We start from the raw sequence: 15,447 nt of genomic DNA, 5'->3' as shown, positions 1-15,447 counted from the left end.
ACTGCCTTGAGCCATCTGGCAGATATAATGCAGGCAACAAAAGCAGTGTGACAAACAATAAACAGAATTGTCAACAAAAGTATTGTAGAAAAGAATATTCACATCACATATCAGTACGTCTATACCTGCCTTACCCCAGCAATCTGTTTTCTCCCTCTTTCTGCCAAAATTGAAGTTACTTTTGTAGTTTCTGTAAAGTACCTAACGCATGACAGATCTATTGCTATGATATCTCCATGTATATTTACCTAACTCTGCCAAATGTTCTATATATTTCTGTACTACATTCAATATTTAATTGCCTCCTTTTATCTTCCCTTTATTTGACACTGTCTTATATCATAAGGTTCTTGTACTAATTGATGTCACTGTTTTTGTTTAATGTCACTGTTTGGAGCTTTTCTCCCTGGGCCTCCGCTGAAAATGGGCTGTAGCTCAGTTAGACTAACCCAGTTAACAAATGTCAAAATAAAATAAAAATATAATCTGTGTCTGTACCACGAACATATAAAGTAATATACTAAATAGGGACTTAATATAAGTTCTACAGACAGAATGCATATTAGACCACAACAATTAACATGTGGAATCAAGTAAAACAATATGCCATTTGAAATATTATGTATACCTAGTATGAAATAGAACAGAAGTTCTAGATCAGTAAGTCACATATTAGTAAAAAGAAGTAGTGGAGTAGTAAAACGGATGCCCTTGTTGAGGGTCCAGCAAGTCTTCCCAGAGGAGTACTTTCATCATGTAGCCAGGACATCAAACATTTATGGAAGCTTGTGTTACGGGTGTACAAGTGCACCACTAGAGAGCTCAGTTTGAAGTGTGCTTCAGGCGTTATGTATACCTCACCCCATTGCACATTTCCTTTACTTAGCATGCTCTTTAGCACCAGTTTCTGATCCCAGACAACTTTGCATACAAGCTCATGTGTGCAGGTATTTGGGGTTGTGGTACTTCCTCACAGTGTAGATCACATAGTGCTGCAAAGGATACTAAGGCCACTTTTTCTGATACAGAGATGGATAATCTACATGGAAAAAAAACTACAATCCACTCTGCTACAGGCCCCATGAGGAGCTCAGTGTCTCTCCAACCTAACACCACTCTTAAGTATTTAACTGTGGTACCACCTTTATCATTCTTATAAGAAAAGCGCAGTCTGGGTCTGAACTGTCTGCAAACAGCTAAAGTTAACTTTGAGTATGTGTATACCTGTTTGAGCCAATATTCATTTTCCCCTGGAGAGCACTCTGCTTTGGCTTGTAAGCAGCCCACCCCCTCCCCCCCCCCCCCCCACACACACACACTCATCTTCCACTTTCTCTCTTATTCCCTTCTGTTAGCAAATAGTATCCATAACTGATCAATACTTTGTGTTTGTTAATTTAAACTGAGACCACAGTAGCCTACTGATACAAGGTTATCCTGTTTTTCCACCTGAGAAATGGTTAAGAAATGGCTTACAGTTTCAGAGCAGTCCTTGGTCAATTGTGATTGTTTCTTAAACACAAACTTGTCTTTGTTTTGGCTCATTAGCAGCAGTACAAAGAACTACCTGCTCACACCCTTGTCCTCATCTCCCCCTTCCCTGTTTATTACCTTAAGACAATCCCAAAGTTAATAAATATTACCTGTGGCAGGCACCATTTTTAAAACTACAAACCACCCTTGTCACTATCATATGTTCATTTGTCAGTTAACTCTGTTACCTGATTGTTTGCAGCCCCCTCATAAGAGCAACTAACAGAGTCTCTACCCGCTTCGCTCCCCACCCTGCCCCCTATTCCCTCCCGCCCCCAGTGGTCCCACCTTTATTACACTCACAAACCCCTCCCATCTTTTCAATAGCCAACCACAGCGCTAACCCAACACTAGCTCCTCCATCTTACCACTACTATCACACCTCCTCAACTAACATGTACAAGCATACCTTACCTATGCTCACTGCATGCACTCTCCTTGCATATCTTACATCCTACCAAAGCTCCATCATTCCCCCACTCAACCACTACCACTGTACTACTACTCACATCACCACTCATGTCTCACCCTCACTCAGCTCCCCTCCCACCAACTCAAGAACCATCCCTATGCATCACCTACGTATTCTACCAACTATATTACTAAAACATAAAGCATCCCTACAACTTAACATAGTAACCCTCCCACCATACCTATTACCCACAGAGCACAATCATAAAGTTTCCCTTATAAACAAACACATTCAAAAACTGAGAAAACTAATAAACCTCATGCATATCAAAACTAGCCCTAAGTGGAGACATCCACCCCAACCCTGGCCCTACTATCTCCAACCCCAATCCTCATAATCAGACTAGAAACCACAACCTCTCCCATATTACAGCCAATAGAAAGCCAAGTGACTTACTTCTACTAAGCCTAAATATTAGAAATATATCCAACAAAGTCCATGAACTCCATGCCACCATAGACTTGCACTCCCCAGATATAGTCATCCTGACAGAAACCTGGCCAAAACCTCACATTACCAGTGAGCAAATACTCCCTACAGGTTACACCATACTAAGAGCAGACCGGCTAAACAAGAAAGGAGGCAGTGTAGCTATAATATTTAAACAGCATCTAAACATCCAGATCTTAAAATCATCAGCTCCACAAATAGGCAATGAAAAAATAATATATACCAACCTCAAAATAAACCAAAACAAAACCATCAACATAATTGGATGCTACTTCCCACCTGGCCAAAACATCCCTACACTACAAAACCACCTCAGCTGGTGTACCCACCATCTCCCCCAAGAAACTATAATTTTAGGTGATTTCAATATTGACTGGCAATCCTGTTCTGGCAGCCATCCAACCCATCATGTAAACCTTCATGGCTTCACCCAACTAGTCCAGTCGCCAACCAGGATAAATAACTCCAGCAAGCACACTACCCTGGATTGGATACTAGTCAGTAAGAGCCCCCAGTCATATATAACAGGCTGCTTATCAGATAGCCTCAGTGATCACTCCCCAACATTCCTACTCAAAAAATACCTATACCAAGCTAAACCTGTCATCTACCGTCAAATACATAAAAAACTAAACTTTAGCCCACTCACATTCATCTCATCCCTCAAAGAATGTAACTGGCATCCTCTAAAGTACCTCAGTCTTGATGACGCAGTTGAATTTTTTAATACTACCTTCCTGAGCATCCTTAATTACCATACCCCCATAAGACTTTCCAGAACCAAAGCACAACCCTCCCCATGGCTACAGAAAACCACTAAGTCAGAAATGAAAAACAGGGATAAAGCCTGGGAGCACTGGCACAAAACCAAAACCCCCTCAACTAGATAGAAATTCCTAGAACTACGCAATAGAGTCAAAAAGCTAATAAAACAGGACAAATTCCAATACTATCAGTCTGCCCTAGACTCCTCCCAACACAGCCCCAAACAATTCTGGTCCTCCATAAACTCCATCCTCCACCCAGGTAAAGTCAGTACCCCTCCTCCTAACATCCCTCACTCCTCAGAAAATATTGCTACCTCATTCAATACACACTTCACACAAACCATACTATCACTAGCTAAACAATACAACCCCCTCCCCTCCAACCCACACCTTCAACTAGTAATCTCCCCACTGCCTTCTCTTTTTCTCCTGTACCTACCTCCAACATAAAAAAACTCTTTAACTAAACTTAAGCCCACCAAATTAGCAGCAGCCAACCTCCCAAGTGAATACCTACAAATCACAGCTGATGCTCTGGCCTACCCAGTATCCATCTTGATTAACTGATCTCTGTCAGAAAGTTACGTTCCCACACTGTAGAAAGTATCACATATAATTCCCCTCCACAAAGGCAGACCCTCCACAGAACTAACCAATTACCACCCCATAGCTATTCTGTCTCCACTCTCCAAAATACTAGAGAGATGCATACACTCTGAGGTCTCAGACTACCTCCTTACTAACAACCTCCTTTCCAATACTCAGCATGGTTTCCAACCAAACCATAGCACCACCACTGCCTTACTCTCCTTTACTAACACTATCTTTCAGCATGAAAACAATGGCTATCTCTCCTCTGCTACTTTCCTAGACCTATCTAAAGCATTTGACATGGTCCCACACAAACAACTTATCTCTGTCCTCAATAACATATCCTTCTCTCAATCAGTCACCAACTGGTTTCAGAGTTACCTGTCTGACCGCCAACAATCCGTTGTATGGCAGAATGACATATTTGCCCAACTACCTGAATCCATAGGGGTTCCCCAAGGATCCATCCTTGGACCCCTACTCTTCTCTGTTTTCACCAATAATCTAGCCTCTGCCACCAAACATGGCACACATACAATACGCAGATGACTCAACCATCATCTGCTCAGCCCACTCCCTACCCAAACTGCAAAAAGTCACACAGGAAGCCTTTTCCTCTGTTGAAACTTGGTTAATACTCAACCCTAACAAAACTAAACTACCCATCTTCCAACCCACCAAACATACTCAAAACAACTCTCACTTTAACATCACAGCAAAAGACAACACCACTATATACCCAACTGAACACACCAAATTGCTAGGAGTGGAAATAGACAATAAACTAAAATTTGACATTCACATATCCATGACCATAAAAAAAGTCCACAAAAAACTAGGAGTATTATACAGAAATAAGCAACTTCTCACCAAAGCAGCAAAGATTTCAATAGCAAATTCCCACCTTATCTCTACCCTACTTTATGCCTCTCCAATATATACCAACCTAAGGCAATGCGATCTAAACAAGCTAGAGACCTGTTACAACAAAATCGCCAAATTCGCCACAGGGGCATCCTACCGTAGTCACCACTGTCTCTCACTTGCTGAACTGGGCAGGCTTGAACTCCCTCACCTCCTTCAATGGTATCAACTCTCACTCGCCCACAAACTAGTAAACCAACCACTAAATGTCCCATCCCTCCAGAATCTACTCCAACCCTTTTGCACCACCAGACCACTAAGATCCAGCAACAAAAATCACTTGCAGATCTCTAAAGCCAATAACTCTGCTGGTGAAGCACTATTCTCTTGCACCATAGCCAAATTATGGAACTCCCTCCCACCCACAATTACCTCCATACCATCATGCACCCACTTCAAAACTTTACTAAAAGCGCACATAAAAACATGCTGGCTATGCCCTTGCAACTCACACTCTAATATCACCCACCCCATCCAACCACTACCTTTCTTTCCCCTCCACTAACTACCTTGATTATAGCAAGCTCAGATGCTCATAAGCTTAGTACTTATTATACAGTAGGAACTTCTTATTGTAACATTTGTTAATGTCTATTATGTACTTCACAGATAAAGATTCTAGTTGTCTACTGATGTACTATGTTCTTCATCTGTAAATATGTTGTAAGTAATTGCTATGTTAAATTGTTAATCGCTATGTAATCCAATGTAACTACTGTCTGTTTATTTTAACTGTGGAGCTTTTCTCCCCGGGCCTCTGCTGAAAATGGACCTACGTCCAGTTGGACACTCCCGGTCAACAAATGTAAATAAACAAATAAATAAATAATAATTCCACCCTTCATTTGAAAATACCATTAGGATTATGAGCAGCAGATTAGACTGTTTAGACTGGCCTTGAGCCTCTGTGTCCCTTATCTTCCAGCAGTGCCTGTCTATGTCTGAGAAAAAGAAGCTTGAGGAGTCGTTTTCACCCCTCCTTTGGAAACAGTTATTCAGAGTGTTATCAAGGCAGCCTGGAAGAATATCTTCTCTGCCCATTTTGCCACCAGAAATGTTAATACCCTGTATAAATTGCTACCTGAATGGGCAGTACAGCTTGCCAAGCATCCAAGAGCTGACTCCTACACATACCTCTTAACTGTACAGATTTTCACCTTATATTTTTGGTCCATTTTTCATAAAATTGTAGTTTTCTGGCAAATTAGTGGCAAATCATTAAAGACTGAAGTTAGACAATAATGACAGACATTTGCGATTTAGAGTTCATACCCTTCAGAAAATGCATGCTAATGCAAAACCTGTTATTTTATCAACTTTTTAAGTTTGTAAGAGCAATATTTAAAACTTGTCCCTATTTTTGGGCCTCTGTCCCACTTTATTCATGCCTTTGTCCAGATTTCTTGCTCTAAGAGGTTGAGAGGTATGCTCCTGCATAATGCCTTTAGTCTAGTTTAAGTTCCAGAAACAAAGGAAATTTGTATTCTCACCTCTGGATGCGGACGTCTTGGCTTTGGACGTGTGACAGGAGAAAAATGTTTTGCCACATTAGGGTCTAGAGCCCTTACCCATTATTTTTTCTCCTGCCTCAGTCCCACCTAGTTAGGAAGTCATTGTATCTTGGTTATGTTGATGCTTTGGCTACAGCCACAAACTGGTCAGATGTGCTTATGTAAGATGGCTTAGCTTCAGCTTCTTCTTGGATGAGAAACTTAGGAACAGAATCATGGTAGCTCATTTCTTGGCAGATGTGCTGTTTGACAGTCCTGCTTAGGATCCACTCATTTATCTCAAGAGTCACTGTGGTGGGCCTCTTTGATTCCCTTTCTATTATTGTCATTAATTCCTCTTCTTGACCAAGTCAGCCCCAGAAGAGGAAGAATCTTATTCAGCATCTGACTATGTCTCTTTTAAGTGTTAAACCATCTTGCCACCTTTGGTACTAGTAAAATTTCCCAAGGTGATAGCCCAGAGGATGACTGCCAGCTGCTTTACTGCTGTTCTGACTGCAGTCTGGGTCTACCTGCATGGAGGAGGATGGAGGCTGTTCTCCAGTTATACCCCTGCACGGAGAATCATCACAAATGGTCAGTAGATGCTAGAAGTGATCATACTTATCAACATGCTGAAGCTCACCACATCTTCCACAGAACCCATTTAAGTAAAACTCTTGAGACAAGCCTAGATACAGCAGCTAAGATAGGCTGTAGTAGGCTGTACTGGCCTCAGAGAGGGTCAGAGATGTCCATACTGTGCTTTCTACTTCTAAAGGGGAAAGACTGTTTCCATCCCAGTTTGGACTTCATTGACTTTTGCCAACACATTTATAGTGTCTTCAGTTTCAGAATGCCATCCTTTAGAGAATCAAGCCTTATTCCCACAGGATGCCTGTATGTTGTCAGTGGACATGATGGATGCCTTTTTTCATATAAGCATTAGAGGTTAATGCATGAGAGTCCTCCAGTTCACTCTGGATGGGTATTACTTCTACCACAAAGTGTTGCCGTTTTGACTTTACTCAAAATGCAGAGTTTTTACCAGGGTGTTGACTATGCCGGTAAAAACTTTGTGGGGGGGTGGGGGATTATGTAGTATTCCGACTCCTGCATAACTAGCTACTGGTAGCCCTGTTGGGGGCTTCCTAGAGGCAGCCAACTAACTGGTACTACCTTGGATGCAGTTCCTGTGATTAAAATAAATTGGAAGGATATCTCTCTGATTATAGACCAGAAAAATCAGTTTGTTGTGATGAAAGTGTGCACTTTACAGTATATGTTCTTATACTTGGAAGGGGCCCAAGAGGCCATGGCACTGGTTATGTAAGTGAGCATGCAGTGGAGGCTGCAGGCTCAGATTATCCTATACCTTGTCAGTTAATGGCTATCATAATCTCCACAGTACCATTTGCACACCTGATGGTACAGGTGCTGGTATATTTTGTGAGCTGTCAGTATTTTCAGAGCCATCACATCATTATGGGAGTTCTTTTGTTGTTAAACCATTGTGGTCAGGTCCTGGAGGTGATTGGCTGTTCCCAACAACCTTTTGGTGAGTCTTTTTTTCCTGCAGCTGACTCCTTCATGGACTTTGACAAGCACTCAACTGGTATGTTGAGGAGCTTTACCTTTGCTTCAATGTGTGTGGTTCGCATGTGGAGATAGGGCTTCTCATTAGCCATTTGGAGGTGAGTGCAATACTTCTAACCTTAAAGACCTTGAAGTAGAAGCTCCTTCTAGAGCCTCTACTTTTCTTTTCAGATGTGCAGTCTATCATGAGGTACCTAAACAAGCAAGGGAACATAGTGTCTTACCTCCTTGCAGGGAAGATAAGCTTGCCTTTTACTGGGCAGTGGACATTTGGTATCATTTTCTAAACTTTTTTCATATTTTCAGGGAACTGAACAAAGCTGGTGGATGCTCTGAGTCACACCATCATTCCTGTACCAGAACTGTAGAAACATTGGCTCTGTCTGATCAGAGTCTTCTAAAAGTGAGGCTGTTTCGAAATTTACCTGCTTGGCACCTGGGAAAGTTGTATTTCTCCTCTTCTTTGGGTTTTATATGGCAAGGTGTAGGTAGTAGCAGTGCATTCTCTCTGCCTCCAATGACACTGGAGGTTCCTGTTTGCATTTTGGCTATTCATACTTATTATACACCTTATACAAGAGTTCAGAATAGAAAGATGAAGACTTCTCGTCATATCTTGGAGACTGAGTAGGGGATGACTTCAGGTAAAACTCTCTAGTTGAAAGCCAAGGATGTCCCTCATGGTGACATTGACAGTTGACTCCATTTGCTACCTAAAGTCTTGGAGGTGTTTTAGGATGCTGTTAAGCCCTACCCTTGAAAGGCCTGTCCCACCTAGTGGAGATTGCTCTTATTTTGGATGTGTTATCCCAGTCAAGTCAGGTTGTATATGATCTTGACATATCGCAGACAGCTGTATGATTTGTACTCAGTTACTCCACAGTCAGAATGCATGCATTAGCTGTTTCTTTGCTTCATGACTTTGTGGAAGGCAGTTCCTTTAAAGAGTGCTGCATCTTTGCCTCATCTTGGAGACCCCCCCGTGGGATTTCTGAACTTTACAATTGACAGGCTTGCCTGTCCAGCATGTGTGCTCAATAGTTCAGTATCACTGAAGTTCATGCTTTCTAAACACGCTTCTTGGTGGCTATGGACTCTTGCATGTATGACTCAGCTTCAGCACTTAAGTGTAGGGGACCACATTTGGTCTTTCACGAGAAAACAGTGTTCTTCAAGACAAACTCACATGTGATTTTATAGAAAAAGTGACAGTTTCTGATTGGTGGTCAGTCTGGGGCCTGTTAAGAAGAGTTCCCTTGTAAGATCAACTGATAAGGTAAGAACTTTTTTTTTATATAGTCTGGCCATTTTTAATGCTCGGTTTTCAATAATATGTAATGGTGTTGCATTTGTGGAAGATATTTTTGTCCTTGGCCATTGCTAGCCCAGTAACCCATTTTCATTTTTCATATTAACTCCTTTAAGTGTTCAGAGTTATGGCATAGTGCTTACTAAGATAAGCTTGTAAAGAGTTAACTTGTTTCTTCCCCACTTGGTTAACTAACACTGCAGTAGACTAATATTTGTGTAGGTCTAACATAGTACATCAAAGATGTCAGAAATTGTTGTGGATTATAAATGCCTTTGGTAATTCTTAGTGTCTTCATAGCGGTATTATGTGCTGTGACATTTGTGCAGTACAGTGTCACAGGCGCTGAATGCAAACATGGTGTATGAGAGCACACCTGTCAACTGTACAGATTTTTCACAGAATATCCAGATTTTTGCCTCGTATTTTTGATATGTTTTTCATAAAATTGTGGTTTGGGTTTCTGGCAAATCATTAAAGACTGAAGTCAGAAAATAATGACATTTTTCGGTTTCAGACTTCAAACCCTTCAGAAAATTCACACTAATGCAAAACTTGTTATTCTATCAACTTGCCAAGTTTTTAAGACCAGTATTTCAAATTTGTCCCTATTTTTGGGCTTTTGCCCCCACCCCCATTTTTATGGCTTTGTAGACTGTTTGCTCTAAGAGTTTGAGAAGTATGTATGAAAGACATGCATTTGTGACACTCTTAAATTATCTTTAGTATATGCATCATGCTTCACCCATTTTAGTACTGAAAGAAGCAGGTACTTTCAACATCTATATTCTGATTTGGCTTTTTAACATACTTAACTTAATTTAGTACCAAAACCTCTGCAGTGTATTATGTTCAGCAGGTAACCTAAGTGTGCATATAGCTGCACACAAAACAGATTACAGTATACCTAAGAGTTTTATTTAAGGATTTTCGTTTTTGCTCAAGTTTCATGTGGAACACTGACAAAAACTGAATTCCAAATAAATAAGTAAAATAGAATCAAAATGTAGACAGGTTTACATTTTGTTTACATTTTCATTTACAAATACACTTTCATGGGAAGCTGGCTTGAAAAGACTACAAAGAACATATTGTTTCACACACTGTAGCCACATTCATTTGCATTTCACAATGCAGATTTTAAAACAAAGGTATTCAGATGAGAAGCAGAGGTACAAGTGAATTGTAAAATGATAAGGTTTGCAGATATGGCAGTTTTTAATACTGACCGTTTTTAATAGTTGAAAGTTATGTGGGCTTGTTGGCAGAGGACCACAGGCTAACAATATGTGCAGAGACTTTCTGCATATGTATACAAGATCTTTGAAAATCTATAGAAACCAATTTTGTTCAACTTGCAAACAATTTTCCATGTGCATAGAGGTTTGGGGTGGCCGCAGCGGTTACTGTTGCTTCCTCAAAGCAAGAGGTTATCTCGTTTGATTCTTGGGTGGGGTGTTTTCTGTGCGGAGTCTACATGTCCTCCCTGCAGTCACGTGGGTTTCCTCCAGGTGCTCTGGTTTCCTCCCACATTCCAAAGACATGCAGTAGGTGAATTGGACAATTTAAATTGCCCGTAGGTGAGAGCATGTGTACGAGTGACTGTACAAATTAAGTGCCGTGGCAGGGCTAGCCACCCACCGGTGTAAACCTTGGCTCGAGATGATTGTCACTGCCAACCTGACACCCTGACCCCATGTGCAAAATGGGAAAAGGGATTCAGGATGGATGGATCTGGAGTCTAACAGGTATGTTTAGGCACTCCTACTGTATTATCCATTTGTGTATCTAAGAGGTAAGATAACCTAGCAGTAATGCCTGAAAGAAGGTTTTAATGGGAATTCTGTTTGATGACTGCAGTGGACAATTCAAATGTATACAACACTGTAGCCATGTTGCTTTTATATGTGGAGTTCCCTCCCTCCTAATAAACATGATCTGAAAGGGTGACTATTTATTTCCATGTGTTAATGTGTACTGCCATGGAAGAAGACTCAGAGAAATGCAACTGCATGGCGGGCAAGAATTGAGAGAACTATTTTATTTCCACTTCACATGAATAAACAGTGTATGTGGTGTGATATGGGAGCTGAAAACAGAAGTTCACAGACTTGCAATTATTCTTTATTCCATTACCTGACCAATGTCAGTCATATTGTTAAAGAATACATTTGGATCACTATTGTGTCTTTTGCCTTAATGTAAGAAATAAAACAATGTGATAGAAAAACAAGCAGCTCACCCCCACCTACCATTGTAGAACCAGAAGACACACACACACTCACTCACTCTTGTAACATTCTTGAAATAACTTACTGATTGTCAGAAAAAAAGAGCAGATAATTTCTTTCCTTAGGGCTAATATCACAATGACTGATGTATATGATTTCATCCATATTCTAGATTGTTAGTTAAATACTCTCTGCTTTCTTCACATTAGGACTTTAAATTCCTGCCAAACAATTTATTTGATAATACGGGAGGTAGGCTTGTCCAAATACCCTTTTCAGTTATGACTTGGGCCCACTGAACAAATTTTCATGTGAAATTCAGAGTATGCATTGACAACGATTCATAGTCAAGAATTATGTATGCAACAAGCACCAAATGTGCATTGACTGCTTTACACATTTTTTCAGGTAGAGTTCTGCACTCAGACAAAACACAGAAATGAGTGGACTTCATCCTTTTCAAAAAGGGATATGTTCAGCTTGTTGCTGCATAGCATGTAAACAGTGACATCTTGTGGAACAGCAGTCAGACATTAACCTGACAACATAAGCAGAGAGATCAATTGGCAGCATGTTGGTTAATGAGTAGGTGATATGTGAATAAGGTGCTATACAGATAACTCTGTTAGTTTAGCTCACACGGTTAAGGCTATGAGCAACTAAAAAGCTTCTTACTGTTGTCCTAGGTTTGACTTCCTCAATTTCCACTTACAAACTATGTGAATGCATGAGTATCACTTAGTGCTTCTGGGTCATTTGTGAAAAGAGACACAAATTCAATGGGTTTAACTGTTCGGCAGGTTAAAAAAAAATGTTGCGTCTTTCGGCTTTTCCCAGTTAGGGGCCACCACAACGGAACTCTGGTCCGCTAATGATTGGCAGCAGATTTTTACATGCCGAGTTGCCGGCCCTGATGCACAACCTTCAACGAAGGTATGCCCATTCACGCATGTCTCCACACAGAAGACGCTCTAGCTGAGAATCAAACAGGACGTCTTACTGTGAGGTGACAGCGCTACCGCAGCACATAAAATTAAAAAAAGACAGTATCTGGGAGTTGACAAAGAGGATTTAGGCTATGTGCTGTTAATTGGCTGCTTCCTGTAGTCTAATTTTTGATTCTCTTAACAGCTGTTTTCCTTCTATGTGTCTCTGAGCAAGTTAATTAAACAGAGAAGTGCTCTTGGGGCATTGTTGTAGGCTCCTCGCTTATTTTCTAGACTACATACTTAGTAACTATGAACTTGAGTGGCTTGCATAAGAGAAGATTTTAAACTGCTTCATAAAGGCAAAATAAGCAATATACCTGTTTCTATTTTCTTGTGCTACTTCCATCTAACCTTTAGCATCATTCCCAACAACCTTCCTCCCTCCCATACTGCTTTGCACTATATTCTTTCATACTCAGACCTCTCCTCAACAGTACATATCTTTTCTTCTACATTTCAACTTTAATGTTTTCTAAATAAACACACACTACTTTCTATCACTACATCCTGCTATGTTCTTTCAAACCCTCTGTTATATTTCTGATACATAAGAGATGATACCAGGACAGCTTGACACTCTTCCTTCATAGAAACTACTTCCTTCATACATGCATTCTACCAGTTTCATACCCCATCACCACTAAATATCCTACAACCCTGTAACTTCTTGCTTCATTCTTGATTCCTGCTTACCCACTACATGCCATAAATAAAATACAGATCCCTTTACTTAATCATGCTACTTCTCAGCTTATCCTGTATTCTTCTCCTCATATCGAGTCATCTCTCATCCTACTTCAACTCAATAATAGCTCTCAGCATCCTTTCAACTGTGTCCAAACCAGCTAGCCATACTTCTTCCCTAAATTCTCCATACAATGCACCAAACCTATTTATTGATGCTCCTCATCTTTATCCCAAATATAGCCTGATTAAGTCAATTTCATCTCAAATCAGAATAAAATTAAGTGGAAAAATACACTTCAAAAACAAGAATTAGTAATACCCCAATATAAAAAAATCCTCCCAGGAGGAGACCTTCACCCTAATTCTAGTGCCACGTGTCACAACCAACATCAAGACGATTCCCTTACAAACACTACTCTAATCCCAGAATGGTCAACCCCCTACCCAGGTAATCTAACCTTTGTCGCATAAATATTAAAAGCATAAGAACCAAAACTACTGAACTACATGCTTGAATTACCCAGCACAGGCTTGATATCTCACTATAACTGAAACTTGGTTTAATCTTGTATAAATGACTCTGAAATTATATCTATAATGACAGTGTAAAGAGGGAGGCTGGTGGTATTACTTTACTATTTCTCAACTACCATGTTTCCTCCTACAACAAACCAATACCAGAATTCAGTTCAGCAGAGCCTCTTAATACTTTCCCGGAATTAAACATGTGTTACTGTTCTTCACATCTCTCCTGGTGACAATACAGATACACTGGAGGATATCCTACACTGGAGGATAACCTTTACTGGAAACATTTCACCCAGACTCTGCCACAGTTTGCTGTGAGGAAAAGGTTAGTTGCTTTCGATTTCTTGTACTTTGTATTACTTTACTGCCTTTTTTCTGTTTTGTATACTGTGATTTGTTTTCTTAATGCTGTGTTTTACTTGCATTCTGTTTTTAATCGCATATTAAAACTTGAAAAGAGACCACAGCTGTGTCTGTTGTGAGTCTGACAGAAATTAGAACAGGTCAAATAAGGAGTCACACAGAAGTTAGAACAAGTCAGTTAAGGTTAATCATCTGTGAACTGAGGGCGTGGAGCTAGGAACTAAAGCTATTTAAGGGGTGAAATAAAACATTTCAAAGCTTTATTGGAAAAAGCTCGTCCAGATTCTGCCATAGCTTGCTGTGAGGGAAAGGTTTGTTTTGATTTCTTCTACTTTGTATTGCTTTATTGTCTTTTTCTCTTTTGTATACTGTGATTTGTTTTCTTTGCACTGTTTCACTTGTATTCTGCTTTTAATTGCACATTAAAACGTGATAAGAGACCACATCTGGTCAGTCAGAGAATTTTATCCCACCCTCCCACCGTGTTGTTGTTGTGTTCTTAAACACCAGTCTCTTTATAGTTGCCTGCCCCTTATGTTAATTTGACCATATATCTCCTTCCCTCTCCTTTCATTCGCTGGTGTGAGTAAGCACAAAATTATCATTATGTCAAATCACTCCCATTCAACTATTTAAATTTATTGGCCATTCCACTGTATTCCATACTACCAGAATACAAAAGTGCCCACTCCCTTTCAATCTATCTTGCTCTTTTAAAAATAGTGGCTCTCCGCTAGCTAAAACTTAAGTTACCCACTTTCATATCTAACTGCTTTGTGCACACTGCAATGTTTAGGATAAACTATTTATTCATCGTACCTTTAAACGTCTAATGTTAAGTTGTCAATCTCGCCTTCATTCTTGCTGGATGGATGGGTTCGGAGCCGATCCTCGGCTCCGACTCGGCCAATACTAAAGCTCGAGAGCTATTTCCACTGGCTCGAGGCTCCCCTATATCCCACAATGCTAGGTGGTAAATACCCAGATCTCGTTTGCCGCTTTAGCTACGAGGTGCTTGTTTCTACCGGCTCTGCAGGTTAGTGACTTTTTATAGTTGTAAAACTTCAAAACCCCTTATTTTTTTCTTAGAATAGTTTTCTTAACAGTTTATTAGTTAACTATCCCTAGTTTCCTTCGGGTTCCCCTAATTGTTTTTCCCGTTTATCCCCTGTTAATTTTCTAGGCCTTCGGGCCCTTCCCCTTAGCCATACTTATTGTGGGAGTGGTTGGATTATTTTCCCCTTTCTTAACAGGTGTGTCTGTGTGTGTGTGTGTGTCTGTGTTTCACAGTTTTTCTTTGAGATGTCTAAAGACTCTAAGGTCTCAGGCTTTAAGAAGTGTGACTCGTGCTGTCAGAAAATGTCTCTGACAGACGGTCACACTTCTTGTGTATATTGCCTGGGACCTTTGCACCTGCAGGACTCTTGTTCTGTCTGCCACGCTTTCAGTCCAAGAGTCCTGCAGGAACGCAAAAATAAATTGATACTGCGAGGCTTATTGAAGCCTGAAGGCTCCCT

The 15,447-nt window shown here is 40.4% G+C and overlaps 1 protein-coding gene across 1 annotated transcript in view; it reads left to right on the top strand.

The window, feature by feature from the left end:
* Nucleotides 1-15,213, top strand: part of SCP2 (sterol carrier protein 2) — an 854,319-nt gene extending 839,106 nt beyond the window's left edge. Inside the window, exon 13 of the mRNA XM_044085453.1 lies at nucleotides 15,184-15,213. The gene's annotated coding sequence lies outside the window, so the exon portion shown is untranslated. The remainder of the gene's footprint in view (nucleotides 1-15,183) is intronic.
* Nucleotides 15,214-15,447: the final 234 nt, after the last annotated feature.

The sequence above is a fragment of the Protopterus annectens genome, chromosome 10.part0 (genome assembly GCF_019279795.1).
Source record: "Protopterus annectens isolate FY-2018-M chromosome 10.part0, PAN1.0, whole genome shotgun sequence".
NCBI lineage: Eukaryota > Metazoa > Chordata > Ceratodontiformes > Protopteridae > Protopterus > Protopterus annectens.
Note: the sequence above shows the minus strand (reverse complement) of the source record. Positions and strands in the feature narration are given on the sequence as shown.